Below are 24491 nucleotides of genomic sequence, written 5' to 3'. Positions count from 1 at the left end.
GCCAGGGCTGACCCCACTAGGGAAGCAGGGACGCCTCTCCCTGCATGATCAGGGGATGGGGTACCCTAGCAACATGACGAGGCAGGACGTCAGCTCCAGCTGAATCACCCTTTCCGCTCAGCATTCATGGATGGGGTAAGCTGTTCCTGTGCAGTCTCCTCCCACCCCCATGGTTTCAGGTTTCCTTTCCTATGGGGTCAGGGTCCCTTCCTCTCATGGAAGCCTCCATAGCACCTGGCCCGTCCCCAGGTGGTCAGAAGCTCAGTTCTGGACACTCCGATACAGAGACGGGTACGAGACCTGTGGATAGATGTCATGGTAACAAGTGGATGTGAGCATCTGGAGTTCAAGGGAGAAGCCTGGCTGGAGATAAACCAGTGGAAACTAGTCATGAGCTGGTGTAGAGAAGAGCAGTGGGCCCGGGATGAAGCCCTAGGTTCCTACACAGAGGAGACTGCAGCCATCACATTACTGTCAGAACAGGCACAGCCCCATGGAACCCCAAGGAACAGGGCCTCAGGGAGGTGAGGGGATGCCCAAGGCCACGCAGATAGCACTTAGGTCTGCTTGGCTCCAAAGCCCGGCACTTCCCTGACGGTCACTACTCACTGCTTCTCTGTCAGACCTAATATCTCATCTTCGCTTGAATGTGGTGACTTAAGACAGCTGAGCTGTTTTGTCTCTGTTTCTGCCTCTGACCTTGCTCCTTCGGTTCGTGGAGCTCATCAGCTAGAGGTTTGAGAAGCTGGCAACTATTGAGAGACCAGAAACGGAAGATGCCCAGCTGGGGACAGTGGGCAGACCCCCTCGGTGTGCCATGGCTTTACCTGGAGAAGGGAGTCTGTGACAGTCACGCCCACTCACACAGCCGACGGAGAGGCTCTGCGGCAGAGAAAGGGGGCACGTGCCCCAGAGCTACAGAAACATCAATGGCTACTGCCTGCGGGAGTCCTCTCCCTCCAGGTAGCATTGCCTCATTCGACCCTCATAGCACCAACAAGGCGGGCACCATGGCTCTCTTGCTATCTGCAGAGGGATTAAGAACACAGACTGCCAGGAAGGGTAGGGCCAGGCCTGTCTGATGTCTCAACCTTACAACCATGTATGTTAGAGACTCTCCATATGTGGTCAGTGTCTGCGCTTACATTTCGTTCTACATGTTTTCACCGAGGCCTCACCACGGCCCTATGAGTTGTGTATTATTGGCTCCATTTCACAGACAAGGGAACAGACCAGGAAGGTCAATGAAGGTCATCTAGCCAGGAGGCTCCAGATCTTGCCTTCGGACGCCAGTCTCTCCCAGACTGTTGCCTCTTGGCACAGCCCAGTCAGCCACCTGGAGAGGGGCACAGGAACTGAGCACAGCCAAGCGGGTCTCTCCTCAAGATGGCGCCCACCCTCTTTCCTTGCTTTACCATATTTGATGGACTCTGAGAAGACATGTTTTACATTTTGGCATCTTTGAATTCTGGGTGTATCTTACAATCTTTGTCAGGCCAGACAGCTGTTGTGACTTTTTTGTCTTTCCCTGGGTCCTACATCAAAACTTTCAAGATGGGTATCCCTTCCTTGGGAGGAAATCCTGCAGCCAGGAGTGGAGGACAATTAAAAAGAGGTGATGAATTGCTATGCTTTTTTTGATGGTGCAGAGAAGGCCGTGTAGAAAACCCAACTTCACAGCTGTGAGTCAGAGATTCTAAAGAGTTGGACTTCAGACCGAACAGTTCTGGGGCTACTTGATTCAGGGGGGTCTCCATTTTGATCTCACGGAGGGATGTGCGTGCCCACAGCTCTGCTGGGCCTCCTGTGTGATGACAGTGCCAGGAGACACACCCTGGAAGCCATGTAGCCGGTGTACAAACACGCCCTCTCAGGCGCTCATGTTCCATCCCAAGGGAGGCAGGGAAAGATGCTCTCTCACCTAGCTGGGTGCCCACAGATGGCAAAGTGGGGAAGTTGGATGGTTGGTCTGATGGTCCGGAGAGCTGATGATGGGCACCACATGACTCTGAGCCCAAGAAGAGCCCTGATCCTGTGCCCTCTGCTGAGCTGGTAACCACAGCCCTTCGTGGTGTGGCTCACCACTCACCCTTACGGCCCTGCCCGGAGCCAGCACACTACAGTCATTCAATCAGTGTTTGCTGAATGAATGGAAACTGCACATGGCTTTAGGGTCTCTACAATACAGGTTTGAATTATGTGTCTGCCATGTCTTCTCTGAGCCTCAGTTTTCTCATCTGTAAAATGGGGATAAGATGTCTTCCTGATTGGATTATTGGGAAGATAAAGGAGATGATGCATATAAAATACTGAGCTTAATAACCAATGAGCAACTGATGGAATTGATTAGGAATATTTCTGAGATTCTTTATTATGATTTTTTTTTTGTGCAATGGCCTCAGACATAGCCCTAATCCCAGTTCTCGGTCATGACAAGAATGAGGGAAAAGCACACATGGCTCAGTGGAAATCCTTCCTCAGCACAGGGACAACTGCCGCAGCTGTACCTCACAGCTGGGCACAAGGACTTCTCACTAGATCTGGGCTTGATGGAAACTACACTGACCGTCCTCACCCCAGGGAGAGTCCGCGCAGCCAGTGTCTGAGAGCTGTCTGTGGCCCTCTACAGGGGCTCCTTCAGGGCGGGGTCTTGGCTTATTTACCCCTTGTCAGATGGTGCACAGCAGTGCTCAACACACTTTTTAATGGATAAATGAGTCCTTATCCTTGAGAGCAGGCCTTCAGAGAATAAGCGTGTTCTCTCCCTCCCCCTTGTTCATGTGTGTACGTGCTCAGGTACACAGGAACACACACATGCTCATTTAGACACACAGGCTCACTCACCAGGCTGGAGTGTTTTTGCAGGTCTGGGGCTTCTAATGTCATGTCTTCCCACAGCCAGCCATAAACTCCTGCTTCAATGTGGGAAACTGTGGGTTACCTGCCTTTGCATTTTCCCCAGCGACCAGCACAGAAAATGCTCAGGAATCACCAAGGGGGTGGATGGATGAAAGAACGAAACTGGTCTGGGGTAACGGACATGAGTGAATTCCACACAAGACGGTGATGATGACGATAAACCATGTGTACTAGTTAGAACACAGGCTGGGTGTTGCTGTAAAATACAGGTTTGGTGTAAAGATGCCAAAGTAACAAGATCTAAGTCTACTGCTCCTCATGTGATGAGCTGGTTATAAGCGTGATGAACTTCTGTGGCAGCTCCACAGTGTCGAGAACCCAGGCTCTGCTAATCGTAAGGAAGAGTTTTATCTTGAGGTGTAATGTGGCTGCTCCACCTCCTGCCATCACATCCACACTCCTACCAGCAGGAAGTGGGACGGGGAAGTGGAAGAAACTCCTTTTTCCTTTAAAGGCGTGGCCCAGAAGTTGCTCCCATGGCATCCACTGACATCTGACTGGCCAGAACTCAGTCGCAGGGCCACACCTTGATGCAAGGGAAGCTGGGGAAACGGGTGACCTTTGCACCCATCTTAAACTTGGAAGGCCATTTACTAAAGCAAGAAAAGAAGAGTGGATATTGGGACAACTTGTTTGCTCGGCTCCACCTCTTTTTGAAAAGACGGAATGGCCTGTTCATTGGTCATGTGTGGTGAGTTAGAGGGGTCATGCCAGCTTTGAGTGTGAATCTGGGGGAAATGGAGGGAGAGGCAGAGAGAAAGAGGTGTTGCCTTGAATGGATGGATGCTACTGAGGGACTCGGGGGTGTACGGGGTCTCTCAGGTGGAGGGTGGAGAGGTCAAGGTCAAGAGCCCTCTGAGAGGCACGCAGAGGAGGAGAAAGTGGCAGGACAGCTAGCCTGCAGTCTGCCCAGCTGGCCTGTGTTCTAGCCCAGACACAGGACAGAGGCTATGGACTAGGGGAGCAGGTGCACAGCCCCACAAACAGCAGCTGCTTTTCAGGTACCCTGACCACGGGAGTTGCAGTATTGTCAGCATGTCTGAATGAGCTACCAGCATTTACAAAATGATGAGTTTTCCCATTTCCTTTAAAGTATCAGAGGCTCAGTCAGGCAAGGCTGGTCTGACTCTCACTGAGGTGACAGTTGTGGGCCCTGTGCAGTGGCTGTGGGCTCTGGCTCACCAGCCCCCGCCACCCTCTCTTAGGCTTCCCTCACTTACACCCCTGCCTGCTCATGGAGAAACAGGAGGGGGTGACCTTCTGCTCACCATGAGAGTCCCCACTATGTCACCCGGGGCCTAGCAAGGCGTCCCCATCCCTGGATCACAAACGTCTGTCTCGCAGAGGCTGTGGCTCTTTCCCATACACTCTGCCAGGCCTTGTGCCAGAAAGAGGATCCAATAATCTGTGAGCCTCTGCGTGGCTGGCGTCCATGTCACACTCAGCTTTGCCCTAAAACCTGGGTCCCCAATGTGACCTCGCTTGTTACTCTACACCTCAATTTCCCCTGACTCTAACAGAGCACTGGGCTCAGAAAAGGCAAGACGCCCAGTAGTCACCGTTTACCTTCAAGGTCTCTTGCCACTGGATGGAACTGGCATTTTTGTTTATATTCAGGGGTGGGTGTTGGGTGTGATTTGGTTCATGCTGCAGTGACGGTGGGACACTGAGGTCTGTGGGGACCCTGAGGTCACTGAGGACCCCAGGCCTGTGGGGACAGTGTCTCTGCAGTGGAGGAGAAGACTGAGTCATGAAGGGGTCTCCCCCTGGGGTGGAATTGCTGCTCCCAGAGGAAAAGAACCCCCCAAAGAAAAACAGTTTGATTTCATCTAGGAACTGGTTACTTATTAGCTCCATTGTTTTCAACATCACCCTTGGCCAGAACTCAAAAGTGGCTTTATTTTGCAAGCAGTTTTGTGTGTGGAGACACATCCGGGGTTGATAATACTGCAGCCCAGGATATTTTGGTTCTTCCTTATTTAAAGGGAAGATCTACTGCCACCGGGCCCCACCTCACCCTCCAGATCGGAAACTATGTGACCCTTACGATGGGGTTTCAGTTGGAAACCTCTGGCCAAATTTCTGAGCTAAAAGGAACACAGGGCCGCGTCGGGGCCAAACACACGCTCTGGACAGCTGGGTATGATGTTTTGTCCTGTCCTTTAAAAACAAAGCTTAAACTGAGCAAAGAATTGCTTTCAAATCAGATATTTGTTGGCACATGAATTTTAGAAAACATGTTTTTTGTTTTAAAATTAGATTTCCCTGGAAAGAACAATGGCAGAATCAAAGGAGACAAGTGTTTGGTGGGGCAGAAAAGAACAAATTCTTTTGCCCAAAATATCTTGAATTTTGCTGAGATCCAAGCTACTTGCGGGGCTGGCTCCCTGATGTGGACCAGAGGACAGAGCTCACAGCTTGTTGAGAGCTGTGCAGTTGCCACCTGAGTCCCTTGGAGACCCTAATGCAAAGCATTCTGGGAGAAGTATTCTAGACAGAGTCAACGCCTGTTCCTGTCTGGCTGCGCACTCCCTGAGGGTGCCCCAGGGCCTGAAATCCCTGGGGTGATGCAGAGGTGAGGGGTTCTGAAAATGCACCCTTCCCCCGCTCCCCCCTCCCCCAGGATTCTCGCTGCCCTAGTGCTACCCTGCTAAGGACCAGCACCTCCATGCAACCCACAGCTCTGGCGACAGCTGGGGAGACTAGACCTGGAGCCTTGACCTAGGGCAGCTGTCAGTAGCCTGGCTCGAAAGCATGGCCCAGAGCCCAGTGTCTGTCCAGCCAAACAGATGCTCCCTCTTGGGGCTTTTGGGTGCAAAACACACAGAGAGGGATCCAGAGAGACTCACTGAAAGCAGGCAGTTCACAGAGGCCGTGGAGAAGAGACCATGGAATATGCATGAAGGGGCAGCCCCCATCCTGAAGGGCCGGGAGCGGAGGGTGTGGAGGGTGAGGGAGCAGGAAGAACAAGAAGCTGAGACGCCGTGGTGGGGTCCAGGGACATACGGAACTGTGGGCCGGGCCCGCCAGCTGCTGTCTGGTGGCCAGAGATGCCACTACCTAGAAAAGAGCTCCTGCAGCTGCCCCTTGAACCCCCTGTCGTGAGCTACCCACTCAGGTATAACACTCGTTGGGATTGAGGGGAAATTTTCAGACCTGGGTTCTAAGCAAGGGGCAAGATGGGAGCAGCAGACATGTACATAAAGGACAGCTCATTCCTTCCAGAGTTGTGGTCCCTTCCCCACCTCTTCCAGGAAGCCTCCCCGACCCCCTCTCCACTCATAATCCTCAGCCTTTTCCCTCTTTGGGGTGTCCACAGAACTTGTCCCTAAGGGTTCCCAGTCTTCTGTTGTGGCTAACTCTCCATCTTTGTGTTCCATTTCCTGTCCTGGCCACAAGCTCTCCAAAGGCAGCGACTGCTCTGGCAGCTGTGAGTCCCCGCAGCACTGGGCAGGACGCCTGGAGCATGGTAGGGGGGCTGGAGGATTCACTTCACAGCCATGCATGGGTCCTATCTGTGGACGACCCCACTTGTGTCCCCACATAGGGAACACTGGCCCCAGTGGCCTCTCAGGACAGAGACGAGGGTTGTCTGCAGCCTTTGCCCTTGGCACAGCCAGAGAGGAGGCACTCAACCTGGCCTTAGAACTGGAGGCAGGTGGCTGAGCCCAGCTGGTGGCGGTGCTGGTGTTTCCGAGACAGCCCGAAGCGCAGGCCAGGGCTCCCGGCCGGACCAACTTGGAAAGATGCGGAAACTTTCCCACTCCTCGTAGCTCAGTTTGTTCTTCCCGTGGTTATCTGCCCCTTGGCCATTAGCGAGGACATTCTGTAAAAGAAAAGGCCCTTGGGGGAGGGGGAGCTGGAGACCCCAGTTTGGGCGTGGACAAGCTGCAAGCCCCCGGGCTGCATGCCTCGTTTTGCTCCACATCCTGGTGTATCCGTCCACCATGGATGCAGTTGCCCCCACAGCACGGCCTGAGATCCATCCCCCGAGTTTTCACAGGCACACCCCATTCCTGGGCAGGATTCACACAGACTAAAAGCAAAGCTGCCCCCTTTTCCTCACCCTTAGCACGGGCATACACACGCCCCCCAGAGAGTCAATCGGGCTGAGAAGAGTATTTCTCAGAAGCCTTCCCTCCGGGTAGGAAGAGCTTGGACAAAGGTGGGGAGCCATCCCTGTGCACCAGGTAAGAAGGGGCAGTGGAGGCTGGCCCTGATGCCACAAAGAAAGTCACCATAACCAAGCAGTGAGTGAGACGACAGCTTGGAAAAGCAGGCTTTGTTGGTCTTAATAGTCACAAGAATCGTCCATGGTATATGCTCAGAAACTTGTCGTTGTTAATTCTCACAACAAGCACATTTGGTGAGTATTCCGAGTCCCCTTTCACAGAAGAGTGAAGGAAGGTCTAGAGAAGTAACAAATCTTGCCTGAGCTTAGATGCGGCTCACAATCCTTCGCCTAGAACTCAGGTACATGGCCACATCCAGCAGTAAGGGGGCTGGGAAACGGGACCTGGCAGGCAGCCCTGTGTTGACAACAGCTCCGTCCTGTGAATGAAGAGGAGGGCAGATGCGCAGAGCTGCGATGAGGGTGCGAGGCCTGACCCTGCGGCCTGGCCATGGCTGGTACGAGCCAGTCCTTCCCCAAATACCACGCTGTGGGGAGAAGAAGCAGGGCTCGGGCCGCCTGGCCCGTGGCTGTGCATTCCTGGGCCAGCCTCATGCCTCTCCCTGGCCAGGGCAGCTTCCACGGACCGCCCCACACCCTTGGGGAGCACAGAAATTGCGTTCTCATCTTCCTTAAATGGCCACTGGCCCAGTTTCATTCGGCTCAAAGATCCATTCCACAGTGAGCAACTGCTTTGTCCCAAGCCTGTGCCAGCCCTGTGGGGTGGTCACCGGGGTGCTGTGGGAAAGAGCAGAGGATCAGTCCACGAGTATTTACTGTGTCCAACTCTGGCTCTGCACTGGGCTGGCACGGGGAGTCTGGGTGCAGAGAGGAGATGCGGGAGAGATGAGCCTAACAGACAGAGTCGCAGGGAGGGCGCCGTGACCGCAGTGGTCCAGAGGGCTGGTCACGGCGTTAGGGCCCCCAGAGGTGCTGAGTGACTGTGGAAGGACAGAGAGCCCATGCTCCTGGGTGAAGGGAGCAGCTGTTATTCAGCAACAGCTGCTTGGCCCCTGGTGGGAATTGGCACCTAGGGTGGCCCAGCCTTTCGATTTATCTAGAGGAGCCAGAAATGCAGGGTGTGTGTCTGTATATGGATGTGTGTGTGTGTGTGTGTGTGTGTGTATGTGTGTGTGTGTGAGACAGAGAGAGAGATGTTAATTTTTCAAAGACTGACTGGAGGCTGTGCACGCTTTGCTGCAGGCAAGACTGAGTCCTGGGGCCACTCCTGAACCTCTGCGGCCTGGACTGAATGATGTGATTCAGAAAGCAACGACTGGGCTTCATAGAGGAGAACAGAACCCAGGCTTGGGGCCGAGGGGACTACCGAATGCATTGAATGGGTCGGCCTCTCCATTCTAGGTACCTGTCATTGTTACTTCATTCAATTCTGGAAGAAGCCTCGGGAAGAGCTGTTGTGACGTTTCCTTTCTCATGGTTGAAAAGCTTGGCTCAGAGAGGTTAGGTCACTTGTGCAAGGTCACACAGCTCAAAAGCAGCTCTGAATGATTGTGCTGAGCTTTAGGGGAGATGGAGACCAAAGCCTCTTCAGGAAGGAAAGCATAGCTCAGGGCAGGGCAATGATCTACCTCAAGTTACCCAAGAGCGAGGACAGGTGGGACAAGGCCGGGATTCCTTACTCATTTCCTTTCGCCAGTTGCTCTTTCCTTCTCAGCCCCATGGCTCCCTACACAATACTGACTCCACATGGAGTTGCATCTTCCTGGCAGGGCCTGCTGGTGAGCGATAGTCCAGGTGATACCTTTGCACAGTAAGACTTTCACAAAGCACATAATCACCTGCGAGTATATCTCCTTGTTAAGCCTGAACTTTGGTCCATCTGTTTGCAAGGCCCGGGCCCACTAGCACTGCATGTCTGTCTGGCAGGACGCCGAGGACCTAAGCTACAGGAATGTGCCTGAGCTCATGGCTTCTGTGGGTAATCAAGGACACATGCAGCCTAAATTTAGGCTGGTGCACATCTGTCCAGCATGGTCCAGATAGATCTTCGCCTCGAGGCAGAGAGCTGGCCTCAGGGACCTCAGGTAACCCTTCCCACTAGGGATAGTGATGACTAGGGGAGCTCGGAGCCACTGCCCTGCACCCCCCTAAAAGGGATGGACCCTGAAGTCCCTGGTGGGGTAGCTGGGCTGCCACGTGCCTTTCCTCTCTTGTAAGGCAGGGGTCAGTGCCCTAGTCTTCTGTCAGCTTTTACTGGGCTGCCTGTCACTTTCTCCTCCCTAATCTCCTTGTCCGGCCCCTTTCCCCTCCCTCCATTCAAACCTGCTCTGGATCAGCTGCAAGGGTCACATAAACTTATACCCTCTGAGGTACAAACCACTGTACTTGGCTTACAGAATACCCCTCCCAGGCTTATTTGCATTTCCAAAGCACCACAGTCATTTTACCCAAAAGGATGATGATATCTGGGGCATCAGCGATCAGGAGATTTGGAGACACCCTGGGACATGTCTAAGTTCTACTCGAATTTTTTTTATAGTGTCTGCCCTGATAGCCCCCTTGTCAAACATTGTTTATATCTTCTTCATACATCACCAGTTTTCGAAGCCTTTGAATACACTTAAAACAACAACAGCAACAAACCAACCTTAAAAAGAAGTTTGGATAAAATCTAGTCTTGCTTCCATTTTTGAAGGCCTTGGTACGTCCCAGCTATCATTAATAGGGCTTCTCATTGGCAGAAGCCTGGGTAAATGGGACACCCCATGTTGGTGAGGAGCAGCTAGCTAGAGGAAGAGCCCCCATGAGTCTGCAGGCTCTGGCAGGAGCAGGAGGATCCAGCAGTCCCGTCTTTGAGCCAATGAGCCCTGTCACTGTCTGTGGGTACAAAGACCAGCCTGCAGAGGACGTGGACCATGCTGTTCAAGCAAATAATGTTGATTATGTCCCAGGTCAGCCCATAAAATCTCTTTAAATCCAAAATGTGCTTGAGCTTAAAGCCATTGGTTCTATAATACAATATTTTGCTCATTCATTCATTCATTCAACCAAATATTTACCAAGTACCTAGCACATACAGTGGCAGTCTAATTAGGTTCGGGGTACATTGACTGTGGTGTAGACCCAGAATGACAGGGGCTCAAATAAGACAGAGGATTAGCGCTCTGTCGTGGTTAATTTTATGTGTCAACTTGACTGGGCTAAGGGATGCCCAGATAACTGGTAAAACGTTATTTATGGGTGTTTCTGGAAGGTTAGCATCTGAGTCAGTAGACTGAGGAAAGAAGATAGATCCCCTCACCAATACAAGTGGGCATCGTTCATCCACTGAGGCTCGGGATGGAACAGGGCAGAGAAGGACGAATCTGCTCTCTGCTTGAGCTGGGGCACCCACCTCCTCCTGCCCTCGGACATCAGTGTCCTGGTTCTTGGGACTTCAGATTCAGACGGGGACTTCCATCGTGGGCTCCCTGGGCTCTCACACCTTTGAGCTTTGGCTGAAACCACACCACCAGCTTCTTGGGGCCTCTGGCTTGCAGACAGCAGATGTGGGACTTCTTGGCCTCCATAGTCACGTGAGCCAATTCCTACTATAAATGTCCTCTTACATGTGTCTCTACCTATCCTACTGGTTCTGTTTCTCTGCAGGACCCTGACGAGTACATTCTCTCTCGTCAAAGTCCCAGCATGTATGTTGCTCAGGCCCCTCCGCCTCATTGCTTGGCATTTCTGGATCAAAGCTCCTGTTTTCATGGTCCAAAGTGGCACCTGTGTCACACCTGAACTCCACCATGAGGAGGCGGTGAAGGAGGAAGGGCACAGCCCACACTTGTACACCTCATGCCCACTCACATCCCATTGGCCAGGACTGGGGCTCATGGCCGCACCCAGCTAAGAGGGAGGCTGGGAAATGCAGTTTTTATTTTGGGTGAAAGTAGACCGAACTACAAACCAGGAGGTCTGTCACTGTGAAAGAACAAGAGAATAAATATTAGGGGACAACTTGTCGGCTCTGACAAAATTGGCGAATAAAATAAAACTGATGTGCTTCTGCGCTGAGGCACTCCCAGTCCAGGTCGGGAGACGGCTATTAAATGGCAAATGGCCCCACGTTAGTGCGTCCATTGTGATGACGGGCATTACTGGGAAATGCACAGGGTGCTCTAAGGAGCGGTGGCACAGGCTTCTCAGGGTGGACTTGGGAGCAGAGACCTGAAGGACGGTAGGTTGGGGGAAGGGGGAGAAGTGGGTGCAGTGAGGGGCTTCCCACCAGACAGGTTGAATGGCAAATGCTAGGATACTGTGGCAATAAGGAAGGTGGCACTTAGGAGGACTGGCAAGCAGGCTGGATTCTAGTGAGCGATGGGAGAGGGTGGGTGACGGGGGAGAGGGTTGACTGAACGGGCAGTGCCTTGTAGCCAAGGTGGGCATTTGCAGGTGTCCTACTTCAAGGCAATGGGAAGCCACTGGAGGGTGTGTCGGAGGCGGTGACATCGCTGCACTGCAGGTTCAGATCATTCCACTTTATTGCCTGGTTTCTCTGGAAATGGGGAACTCCGAGGTCAACAAAGTTTACAGGAGCTCAGCGGGGGAAGTCCCACTGGCAGTAGCAACAGAGGCTGCACAAAGAGGCTTGCTGGGTTCTACTACACGCCTGGCATCTTGTGCCAAGTTAGCATCCCAGAATGTTGGATTTGAGAGGATGGAGAGAATATCCAGTGCAACTACTTCCTGGTACAGACAAGGAGGCTGAGCCCAGAGAGAGAAAGAGGCTCAGCCAGGACACCCAGCAGGGTGGTGGCAGAACTGGAGCCAGAACTGACTCCTTCTGACTCCCCTGGGTGGTTGAGCAGGGTCCCTGGGTTAAATGGGTATCACCTGGCTCCTGGGAGCTACCTATCCGAATCAGCGTCAAAAACTTAAATCTGTGAATTAAATTCTAATTCCAGCCCTAAGACATAAAATCGAACCACATACTGAGCTGCCCACAGTTGCCTGACAGCTGGTCTGTTTGATCCTGGCGGTCTGCTCCAAATTGGTATTAGTGGCACCAAGAGCAGATTAACATGGTGACTGGGCACCCAGCAACTTGATGCCAACAGCTGGGCTTGCCAAAGCTGTCAGTCTCCCCCAGCTACTAAGCTGCCCAGGCACCCATATTTCCCCAACCTTGGGGTGGAGAGCAGTCCTGGGTCCAGCAAGGGTTGGGTCCTCCCTCAGCCATGAAGTGATGCCTCTGGTCCAGCCTAAGATACAGGAGAGGATGCAAGGAAGCATGGCCAGAAAGGCAACACTCAAGATTTCAGGGTTAGCACAGGGCTGAAACATCAGTGGGGCCCATGGGCATTCATCACCTGAGTCAAAGCCCACATTGCGTAGCCAGCAAACAGCCAGCGAGTCAGGAGCTATGCCCGATGTCCCCCAGCAAAGGACTAGAGCTTGGACTCCCTCCCTGTCAATCTTACGTTTTTCCTGTTCCATCAAACTGAGCACGTACCTTCCCACCACCTTTACTAATCTGAGTCTCTCTTTTATGGATTTGTTCACCTCGTCAACGACCATCTCCTAAGCACCTCCTGAAAGCCAGTCACTGTGCTAGGTACTGGGATGCAGGAAGCCATCGTGTGGAAAGCATTAGAGGCACGAACAGAGCCATCACTGAGGTTAATACAACGTACATTAGTGAACAAGGGAAAGAAGGGGAGTGGTGGCGGGGAAGACATCTCAGAAGGGATGAGCCACGATGTGGGTTGCATTAGATACGGCTGGAAAACACCACAGTAACAACGGAGTACATAAGGCATTTTTCTCTCCTGTAAAATTCCAGGGCTAGTATGGTGATTTGATCTGCAAAGACCTCAGGGACTCAGGCTCCTTGCATCCCACTGTATTGCTATCTCTAGAGAAAAGTTCTGGTCTTCATGGGCCAAGATGGTGATTAGAGCTCCAGCCACCGCATTTGTATTCCAGGCAGCAAGTTGGAAGGAGGCAAACATATTTTCACAAAAACTCTTGTACAAGAATGTTCAGTGTCAAGAACTATGAAGGGTCTGAGGTTTTGCCCAACGTGAGTGCTAACGAGTGAGCCTACCACAGTTTTATGGAGGCTGGCAGAAGATGCGAGAACCACGGGTCAGAGACAAAGGACTTCATTACTCACAGCACAACAAGCAGCATGAGCATCAACATACTTATTTGTGTCAGTTCCTCTAGTCCCTAAGTCCCAGGGGGCAACGTGGAATGGCCAAGATGCTTGCTGCACCTGCAGTGCTTTACATTAAAAAAGAGGAACCCTGAGCTTAGGGAACCTGGATCATTTATAATGGGAAGCAAGCGTACCCGCCCTTTGCTCCACTGGGAGACACTTCTTTTCCCAAGATTATTCACAATAGAAATATCCTTGGAAAGATAGTCCAGAACAAAGGGAAGTCAGTGCCTCACTTACAAGATGTGCAGAAATGCAAGCGACCCACAGGGAATTGTCTCCCAAAACATGGCAGCTTTATTCACGATAGCCCCAAACCAGAAAGAGCCCACCACACCGTGCTGGGCCCACCACACCGTGAACTACAACTCACAAATAAGAATCTACTGATAGTTGCAAGAAGGATGACGCTGGAAAACACTGTGCTGACCAAAACATTTCAGACACAAGAGTACATACCACATGATCCATTTAAATGAAATTCAGAACAGGAAAAGCTAATAGATGATGGGAAAAAATCAGAACAGTGGTCGTTTAGTAGTGGGGAGAAGGTCAAGGATTGACAGTAACGGGGCATAAGGAAACTTTTCTGGAGGGATGATCTTTATCTGGATACATTTGTCAAATGTACACTTAAAGTTTATTCATTTCATTACATGTAAATTTTACATAAAAATATCATAAACAAATACGCACTGAAGTATTTGGAGGGAAGTATACGGTGTCTGTAATTTACTTCTGAAATGAATCAAAAATAGGATTTTTAATGGATGGGTCAAAGGATGGATAGATGGATGGATGGATGGATGGATAGATAGATGATTAATAAAACAAGTATCACCTAGAATCTATGAGATGGGTATGTAGGTATTCACTGTATAATTCTTCCAACTTTTCCATATATTTGAAAATTTTTATGATCAAATGGAATAAAAGAAGGGGCAGATGTCACGTACCAGCTGTCTTTAAGAAGGTTCCCAGAAGCTGCCACATGACACTTCTAACATCCTATTGGCCTCAACCTAGTCACATGGCCATACTCAGCTGCAAGGGAGGTTGGGCAATGTAGTCTTTTTTCTAGGGGAACTTGGCGCCTGGTAAAACTTCTAATACTGAGAAAGAAGGAGAGAACAGATCAACTAGCAGCCGCTGCCATGTGCAGGGCTGCTCTTGGCCCATACAGTGCCTTTGTGCGAATTAAGAAAAGGCACTCCTTCCTCTAGGCACATAGCCCAGTGGGTACATCTTGGAGTAGAGAATGGGCTGGGTTCAGCCCTCACTAACCCTTAGGCCAGATGTCCTTGAGCAGATGTGAATATGCACAGTATAAACTTTAAGCATATAGCATAAAGTTTGGCAACTTTAAGAAAAAAAGGGCTGGCCATTTAACAAAATCAATTTAAATTTAATTTCTTTCAGAAATCTCTTGAGAACAAAAATGGATTTGTTTCTGTGTTGGTTTGGTTTCCAATGAGAAAGCTATATTAGAATAGCAGGAAGACTATTTCCTGGTTCCCATAATCCATGCCTTTACCTTTGGAAACCTTAAACGCGTGACAAGAGCCCATAGACATCTGGAGAAACAATTTCTTTTTAAAAAGTCACCCTTTTTTTTCTCCTGAGGGCTTGGAGTTTGTCTAATGGTGAGCTGCTTCTCGTTGTGATGACGCAGTTTAGATGTTGCCATGGAATGAAGACCTTGTCCCAAAGTCTGTCAACCTCAGACACGGAGTTGTCATCCACTAGGGCATGGCCCTTGACAGAGTAAAGAACCTGCCGCTCCATGGGTTCCCACCGGTTCATCAGAGTGTCAAATCCCACGCCTTGTTTGAGCTGGGAAATTGTTTGCAGGCAAATGATGAGATTTTGAAATTGGAAACACTTGCTGAGCACCGCATAAACCAGACAGGATAGACCATCCGCGAGAAAGTTACTGATGGTCTCTCCATGTCAGGCATATAGTATCCGTGTTTGGACCACCGTAGAATTGAAGGTGCCTGGGATTTTTGTGGAAGGCATGGGATAACCCTGTGCTTGGCTTTGTTTGATGCCAGAGAAGCCTCACTGCCCTGGCCCTTGGGACGAAGCAGAGCAGGAAGCTCTGGAACATGCAGTGTGTGTATATATGGGGTGGGGGGGGTGGAATCCAGCAGCATTGGTACCTTGACAATCCTCCTTCTTCTTTGAGACCTGCTACCCTAGAGGAAGGGGCAAGCACACAGGACTCTCCCAGAGTCCCCCTTCTTAGTGAGGGTCCTTCCATTCACCAAGTTGCTCAGGTTAGAAACTTGAACGTCATCCTTCACTCCTATCTTTCTGGGTCAATCCACTATCTGATGCTTTCAAAACGGGGTCGGAGAGTGGGTCACTCCCACTTATTGCTGAGAGATTGCCACAGTCCCCTACTGGTCTCCCAAGTCCTCCCCTTATCCCTCTACAACTTGGTTTCTACACTCAGAGTTATTGTTAATAAAACTCTGTATCAGGTCATGTCCTCCTCTGCTTAAAACCCCCGTGAGGCTTAATACCTCAGCAGAGCCAAATTTAAACTTTGAATCATGGTCTGCCAGGCCTTCGCAATCCTGGCTGCCATTAGAATCACCTGGGCACTGTACCATTCCTGATACCCAGGCTGTCCCCCAGACTAAGCGATCCCAGTGTGCAGCCCGGCCTGGAGCCAGCACCCCAGGGCCCTCCCTGACCACTCTCTGCCTTGGGTGCTTCACTCCCCCTTTGCTCCCACACACCGGCCTCACCCACCTCCTTGTGTTGCTGCCTCAAGGCCATTGCCTGTGTCTGGAACCCTCCCTCACTGCCTTCAGGTCTCTGCTCAAAGGTTACCTCCTCAAGAAGACCAGCCAGGCACTTCCTACCCTTTCATCCGCTCTTTTCTCCCGAAGGTGCTCTCACTACATGGCTCCCACCAGGGCTGCGCATTTCTTGTTCTGTACCAGAACCCCCACAGTCCAGAAGAGTGCAGGTTACACAGTAGGCACTCAATTAAGTGTCTTGAATGTAGGAAGAATGAGAAGGAATGGAACTCTACCTAAGCTAACAGAACTGCCTGAGGAGGCAATTTTCCCCTGCAGAGGGGGCCTGCCTAATTAAATAACAAAGGCCTAGGACGTGTACCTCAGTGGTTAAGTGATTGGTGGGCACCAGGCTGGTTACCCCTGTGAATGTCTTCACCTCTCTGCCTCCATTTCTTCAGCTGTACAATGGGAATAATTGGACGTGCTTCTTAGTGTGATTTCGAGGATTAAATGCAGTAATTGAAATGAGACTTTTAGCCTAATTCAAGGCTCAATAGCATAATCATGGATCATGAACATGTAAGATCCAATCTGAAGCCCTTTAAGAGTCCTATTCTCTCTGTTTACCTGATTTATGTAATAATGAACTCTTTATGATTACTAACGAGGTATGGCGGCCCAAAGAAGGGCCGTACGTGGCCACAAGGTGCACAGCCAGCGGCTCCAGGGCCAGAGCCTACCCGGCCTACTGCGCGGGTCTCTGCAGCCCTGTTGTCAGGTCGGGACCGGCGCCGGCAACCCAGCCCAGGGCAGCCGAGGGCGCGGCCTGGCCGCGGGGCGGCTTTGTGCGCGGCCTGATTTCCATTTCCCCAGATAAACACGCGGCGGGGGCCGCGACCTCACTGCATAGCAAATGCCTCGGCTCCCGCCCCGCGTGGGGCCCCCGAATGAGATAATTTACTCCTGTTTTGCATATTAATTGATCTAAACGCCACCCGTTCTGGGAACAATTAAGAGGCCCTCTGGCTCCCGGGGCTGCGCGGCGGCTGCAGCAGCGAAGTAGCGGGCGCCCCCTCCGGGCCGAGGGCTGGGTGGGGGTCGCAGGAGAGGCAGGGGGTCGGGGGGCGCGGGCCCCGCCAACGCCGGACCCGGCACAAAGGGGCTTGGTCCGGGGGCCCGGTATTCTGTGCAGACAAAGCTCCTGCGCTCGCCCTGCTTCCCCATCTGCACAAATGCACCCCAAAGCCGCCGAGGGAGAGGGCGAGCACGAGGCCCAGGCGATGGGACCAGACGCAGCACCCGATCCTATAAAGACGGCAATTCCTTTATATTCCCCGATACCCAGCCCCCGCGAAGTGGGTTGTCATTTGACCCTCACTTCACAGATGAGGTTGACTGATCAGTGGTAGCAGGGGGAATCTGCCTCCTACCCGAGCTGGTCACATGTCCTTTCGTTTGGCCATGCTGCAGCCAGGATGGGAGGGAGCCCCGTAGCCACGCCATTAGTTTTTCAGACTTCTTCGCAGCCCCTGGCCTGAGCCATGGAGCTAAGAATGGCAGTGGCCCAGCTGACATTATGCCTTTCAGCACCACCACCACCACCAGACTGTCTCTAGGCCTCAGTGGAAGGGGACTCCAAGGAAGTGGGCTCCAGCAGAACTCGCATTCCTCCCAACACATTTCTGATGTTTTCCTTGCAGGGTCTCCACCTCCGGACCCTGGAACGGCCCTCACCCTTCTGCTGGGCATGGAAACCAAGTAGTCCCCCTTGACTCTCTTCCCTGATACCCAGCTCTCACCCTAAGCCCACCTGCACATTCACAAAACACATAGTCACTTCTCTCTAGTCCCACTGCCTCTGCCATCACATCTCCCACCAGGACAAGTGCCCAAACTCCCTTTGCTGCCACTCTCTCTGGTTTTGTGGTCTCCTTCCCATGTGGATGTTAGAGACAGCCTTTCAAAAGGTAAATCAGATCCAGTCACTGTATCGCCACAACTCCCACCACCAGCCCCTTCAGACTTTCACTTTGTACTCAGAAATCTACCTGCCTTTCTATGGTCTCCAGGGCTCCATGGGAATAGGCCTTTTTTGCTGTCTCTCAGCCTTTACAAGTATATTCCAAAATTATTTTAAGAAAGAATATTTAAGGGGAAACCTGAAGGATGAGGGGGAACCATCCAGCTAAAGAGTGAGGGGAACAGTGTCTCAGGCAGAGGGAACAGTAAGTATGAGAGCCCTGAGGCACAAAAGCCCTTGGCCTCTTTTGGGATGGCCCACGGCCCCTGTGTCTTAACGTGCAAGGTGAGCATAGTGAGAAGAGAGGATTAGAGAGATGACCAGTGGCCAGATCTCTCACACAAAGAATTTGGGTTTTAAGAGGAGTGTGGTTTATATTTTCGTGAGCGTTTACCCACCTGAGTGGGAATCTTGGGGTCCTTCCTTAGTTTCTCCTCCAAAAGCTCCTCTGCCCACCCCTATTTCTCTCTCTCTCTTTCCCTCCCTCCCCTCATCTCCCCACCCCCCCGCCCCACCCGAGCACATGCCCACGGCCCTCCCATCTGTCTCCAATCCCTGTGGATTCAAGCCCCGAATTCCCTCTGACCAAGCCCAGCCCTTTGGTTGTCTCTGCCACGACTTGTTGCCTAAGTAACCACAGCAACCTAGCCTCCCCTCCCCACAGCACAGCCTCATCCCCTCACCCCCATGCCAGGGTTCTGGGCTCACTTGCCACCACTTTTCTTCACTTGCTCTGGTCACTGAGTCCTGTTAGCTCCTCAGGACCTGGAGCTCACATTGATTGTTCCATGCAGGAATGAGGGCCCAGACATTTAGACATTCCAGAGGAAGTCCGAAATCCAGATTTTTATGTGAAATCTTCCAGGTTTAAAAATATTAGCTCAATGCCTGATCACTGCACTATACACCTGAAGCTGAATAATATTGTATGTCAACTATAATTAAATATATATATATGGGATATGGAGTACAGCATAGGGAACAGAGTCAATGGAATTGCAATAGATTTATATGACATCAGAGAGGCAATAGATTGGGGGCGGGGGTTATCACTTTGTGAGGGATGAAATGACTAACTATTAGATTGTTTTGTACACCTGAAACTAATAAAAAGAAAAGAATATTGTGGGAATGGTATGTAAATAATAAATATTCAGGCTTAAATTGGAAATTACTAATCTCAATTAAATAAATTCATTCTACTTTGTTCTTCCTAAATTGTTATGGTATATGAAAACTTGATATTGATCAATGTTCAAACATTGATGTTGCAATAAAATATATCTGTAAATAAATACATATTAGATCAAAACCAAAAATGTTTAACACTGGTACGTAGAACCGAACAAATTACGTGCAGCAAGTCTAGTCCCGCCTTCCCGTTGGCAGCCACTTAACATGGCACCTACAGAACCTGACGGTCAATCCATTGTTTAGTCAACAACACACAGGTTGACTCTACTCACAGGTTGCCAGTCTGTAAGCTAGAGTAGAGACTTAGTGGGTGATTGTTCGCATATCCCTGTGTTTTTCTGGTACTTTAAGGATTTCATGATTTCATTTAAGCCCGGGATGCATGTGGAATTAATTTTGGTGTAACATGTGAAGTGAAGATCTAAATTAATTTCTCTTACAGATGGGTAGCCAATTGTCCCTATACCAAATATGGATAAATCCTGTTTTTAAAATGCCATCTTGATCATACAGTAACTTCCTATATACATTGGATGACTATAATTTCTAAATTATCTATTCATGTACCATAGTTTTAATTATTTGGCTGTATAATAGATTTAAAATACATGTAAGTATTTGATGGGGTCATGTTTTGCTGCTCTTTACATTTCTTTTTCATACTTTTCCTGGATAATCATGCTTGTGTATCTTTCCATATCAACTTTAGCATTAACTTGTCTGGTGTAGTTCCATGTGAAATCCTGTTGGTATTTTCAGTGCGATTGTGTTTATGTGTAGATTAATTTAGGGAGAACTGATAGCCTTAGAATGCTGAACTTTTTAATCCAAGAATGTGGTATAAGTTCACATTTGTATCTTTCAGTAGCATTCAGAAAGTTTCCTTCATAGATATTGCACATTTTTAAAGTTTGTTTCTAGGTTGTTTTTGCAAATGGAGTCTTTCATTTATTGTGATTTAATACTGGTTATTTTCTGTATGTTTCAAGGCTATGATAGTAGAACACTAGTTTTGTATTCAGTTACCTTACTCAATCATTCTGTCATTTTCAGTAAGATCTTCAATTGATTCTTCAGGATTTTTCAGGTAAATGGTCAAATAATCTACAAACAGTGATAGGTCAGCTCCTCCTTTACAATTTGATACCCCCTTCATTGCATTGTCTGGGACTCCAGAGGGGTGGTGGTGTGATGGCAGTATTTGTAGGATCTCACCCCTGGTTCTGGATTAAAATATATAAATGCCAATTCATGGCATTATCTACCTAGTCTAACTTATTAAAAGCTTTTTCTTTTATTCAGAATAAATGTTGTATTTTATTAAATAATTTTTTTTTTTTTAGAACACAGAGATACAGGAAGATCCTAGAAGCTTTCAGAGACTGAAAGGGTCACATAATGAGCATCAAGAACCAGAATGGCACTGGACTTCTTAACATCAACCCAGAACATGTGGTTGTAGAGAACTGCCTTCAGAATTCTGGGGGAAGATGATTTCCAACCAAGATTTATGCATCCAGCCAAACTGTCAATCAATTATCCAAAAACTGAACTCCCATATGCAGTTTCCAAGGAAGCTACTGGCATGCATACTACAACAACTGAGAGGAGTAAACCAAGAAAGAACATGGCTTAGGATCTAAGAAACAAGGACCCAACATAGGAGAGTGGTGAAGGGAATTCTTAGGATACTGATGAAGAGAAATTTCAGGACTTCTATACTGACAGCGAGGAGATCAACTGATCCAGGTGGAAGCAGGACAGAGGGCTTCAAGAGGAAAATAGAACTGATAAGTTCCCAGATATATTTGAAATATATTACTAGAAGTTTAGACATGTTTGTAGGAAGTTAATGATGTTATGTCAACAACTAATTAAATGAAAACTGGGGTAATTACTAACTCCAGGGTGGGGGGAAGTGTAGAAGACAGCAACTATAACCATAATATAGCATTTTGTTTATCTGTGAATAATGTATATGTAGGTATGATAATGTAAAAACTGAGTATTAATTTATCAACTGTGATAGAACTATATTGAAAGGAAAAGTGTGGGTTTGTGCGTGGTGTCTGGTGGAGCATCAGAATCTTCTACAGGAGGAAGCCAATAAATAATATCTAAAAAATAATGGTAAAGAATGATATTTAGAAATATAAAAGTAAATGTCAGAAGGGATAGCTGAAAGAATTGAAAGTAGTTGCTTCTGAGGAGGGGGCTGGGCACTGAGAGGAGAGGCAGGACTGCTGCTTTTCATCATCAGTTTCCTGGTAACAGTTGACTTTAAAATTTTTCTGCATAAATATTTTAGTAAAAATAGAAATTTAGTTTTAAAATGTTCATGTGTGTATTATCTAAAGGCAGCTTTTGAACCACGTCTGCTCTTAGCAAAGTTTGGACAGACCAACATGCTAATTCCAGTTCTGCAAATCACTCGCTGTGTGACTCCGGGAAAGTTTCTCAGTCTCTCTGAGCCTCCACTTTGTTATCTATAAAATTGAAATAATACAAGTACCCACATCATAGAATTACTGAGATGATAAAATGAGATCATACCTGGGCCTGCACATAGAAGCATCCAATAAAAGGTATCTACTATTGTGGTTATTGTTGTTTCAATTTCACTTCCTTCAATTCCTAAGTGATTAACCATGGGCAACTCAATTAATTTCTCTGAGCCTCATCTTTAAAACTGGAATAAAATACTTCACACCTCTGAGGAGATAAATGAGACAATGAGTGTAGATTACCTAGCACCTATCCTCAAAATCTCAGATTTCTCCTTTTTAAAGTGGGAAAATCCTTTTAGGGTCTTGTAAGAATGAAATGAAATGGCACAGTTAAAATCTCTAGCACAGTACCAAGGACACATTTATTTACTTAAAAAAAGTAGCTATGCTTAACATGAACCACTTTTTTAAATCATAGAAGTAAGTACCCCTTAAACTTATACAGTGCTATATGTCAGTTACATCTCAATACAACTGAAAGAAAAAAGTCATAAAAGTAAGACGTGCTAACTATAGAAAATTTAGAAAAGTTTAAAAACAAAATCACCAGTAACTGCAATGTTTCCTGATGATTTTTTTTTTTTTTTGCATCTATATCATATATTTATCGTATCAGCCAACAGAGGGTAGGTCATGCTGCAGGGAAAACCATACCAAACTATACTCAGTGGTTTAACAGCAAAAAGGGTTATTTTTGCTTGTACCCAGATTATATGACTCCAGGTAACAATCAGGGGTGCTGTTCCCCATAGGGTGGCTCCTTTGATTTTCTGGGCCTTTCATACCAACAATGCTCCTATGGCTGCTGAGGCAGGTAAGAGTAGGCTGGGGAGGGGAATGCCAGAAATTAAACACTACCACCTGAAAGGGACCTGTTACTTCCCTCACAATTCATTGGCCACAGCAAGTCACATGGCCATACCTTATCTCAAGGGGTGAGGAAGTGAAATCCTCCCAAGTGCCTGGAAGTGGTGGGGAGCTGGGTATGGGTGAACAGTGGTGTCTGCCCCACACATTACAGTATTGAGAGCTCATTGCATATAGGTTCTGCCTGCTGCCTTTGTCTCTTACCATTACATCATGAAATATTCTTTGAAAATTGTGGTAAACATGCAGATTCAATAAAAGACTTTAAGTGGCATGGTGACACACTCTCCCTCTTCCCTTTTCTCTTCTTCTAATTTAGGGAACTGTGTGCATGGAGGTCCAGGCCCCAGATCTTTGCATGCCATGGCTCTGCAATGCCTCCCCAGTCTCTCCTGGCTGATGCAGGACAGGCAGGTCCTAGCATTCCTTCTTGGGAGAGCGTGTGCAGTTCCACGGTGTCGTTCCCTGCAGAAGTAACACATTTGGAGGTGAGGCCAAGAGAACCTGCCGAACAACTGCCGGATTAACAACTCCACACGTGGGGTGTGGCTGCATGAGGCTGTGCTGTGGCCTCCTTACACAGACAGTCAGCCGGTGGTGTGAACGTGCAGTGTTAAAAGTGACACCAGAATGGTGGAGGCGTCACCGTCAGCTGTTGCAAGAGATGACACCCGGGCCTGCAGGGTTGGGTGAAAGCTCAGGAGCGGCAGCCCCTCCTCGCTTGGGTCCCAGGATCCTAGGGACCTGAGGAAAGGGGTCCAGGAAGAGGTGAGCTTGGTCTGCCCACTGAACAGGAGGATTTTGTCCCCGGCATGCCAAGTACGGGATACGGAAGATGTGGGAATGGTGAGAAACAAGTGGAGGTCAGGAGAGTGGGAGCAGCAAGAAAAGGGGCCACGAGAGTCATGAAGCTGCTAGTTCCGTTTCCTCCAACAGACTTTTGCTCGATGCCCATTCTGATTATGCAGACAGCACAGTTGTGATTTTCACAAAAGAGTTTAAAGACAACCTCTATGGTTTATAAGCCAGTTGTGAAAATGTTACTGACACACTTGAAACATTTAAAGGAGAATGCAAAGTGCGCTCTTGCCTGGCTTGGGTGGCATGAGCAGATGGCCAGAGTGTTAGATGACTTCGGAAGAGGCAGGGCTGTTGAAGGTCTCCTTCCTTCTCAGCTGCTACCATCCATGGAAGCCCCCGAGAAGAGGAGAGGAAAGACAAAACAGGAGAAAAGAAGACAAGCAGAGAGAAGGGGAGATTATTTAATCCTCCAGCAGTATTTGAGCAGGCAAAGCAGTCATGTTAAACCATTTTTCAGATGGAGAAACTGAGACCCAGACGGTCTAACCAGCATCTCCTGGAAGCAGAGCTGCAAGTGGAGCTAAGATAGTCTGGCTGGATGCATTCTGCAGAAAGATTTGTATGCATGTTCTCTCACAGGCTGTGGGTGTAGGTGGAAGATCTGACCTGTGTGCAGCATTAGCCGGGGGCTGGACAAAGGTTTACTACAAAGTAAAACTCAAGAACATACACTCCAGGGGCGCACGCTGGATGGCTCAGTTGGTTAGAGCGTGAGCTCTGAACAACAGGGTTGCTGGTTCGATTCCCACATGGGCCAGTGAGCTGCACCCTCCACAACTAGATTGAATACAATGAGCTGCCGCTGAGCTGCCAGTGGGGCAGCTGGATGGCTCAGTTGGTTAGAGCGCGAGCTCTCAACAACAAGGTTGCCAGTTCAATTCCCACATGGGATGGTGGGCTGTGCCCTCTGCAACTAAGATTGAAAATGGCGACTGGACTTGGAGCTGGGCTGCGCCCTCCACAACTAGATTGAAGGACAACGACTTGACTTGGAGCTGATGGGCACTGGAAAAACACACTGTTCCCCAATAAA

The 24491-nt window shown here is 49.2% G+C and overlaps 1 long non-coding RNA gene across 1 annotated transcript; it reads left to right on the top strand.

Moving 5' to 3' along the window:
* Positions 1-3473: 3473 nt before the first annotated feature.
* LOC117026065 (uncharacterized) lies at positions 3474-24251 on the top strand. Its single transcript, XR_004423692.1, has 4 exons — positions 3474-3610; positions 20277-20310; positions 20567-21808; positions 22917-24251. It is a non-coding gene; the product is annotated as an uncharacterized LOC117026065 (long non-coding RNA).
* Positions 24252-24491: the final 240 nt, after the last annotated feature.

The sequence above is a fragment of the Rhinolophus ferrumequinum genome, chromosome 8 (genome assembly GCF_004115265.2).
Source record: "Rhinolophus ferrumequinum isolate MPI-CBG mRhiFer1 chromosome 8, mRhiFer1_v1.p, whole genome shotgun sequence".
Classification (NCBI taxonomy): Eukaryota; Metazoa; Chordata; class Mammalia; order Chiroptera; family Rhinolophidae; genus Rhinolophus; species Rhinolophus ferrumequinum.
Note: the sequence above shows the minus strand (reverse complement) of the source record. Positions and strands in the feature narration are given on the sequence as shown.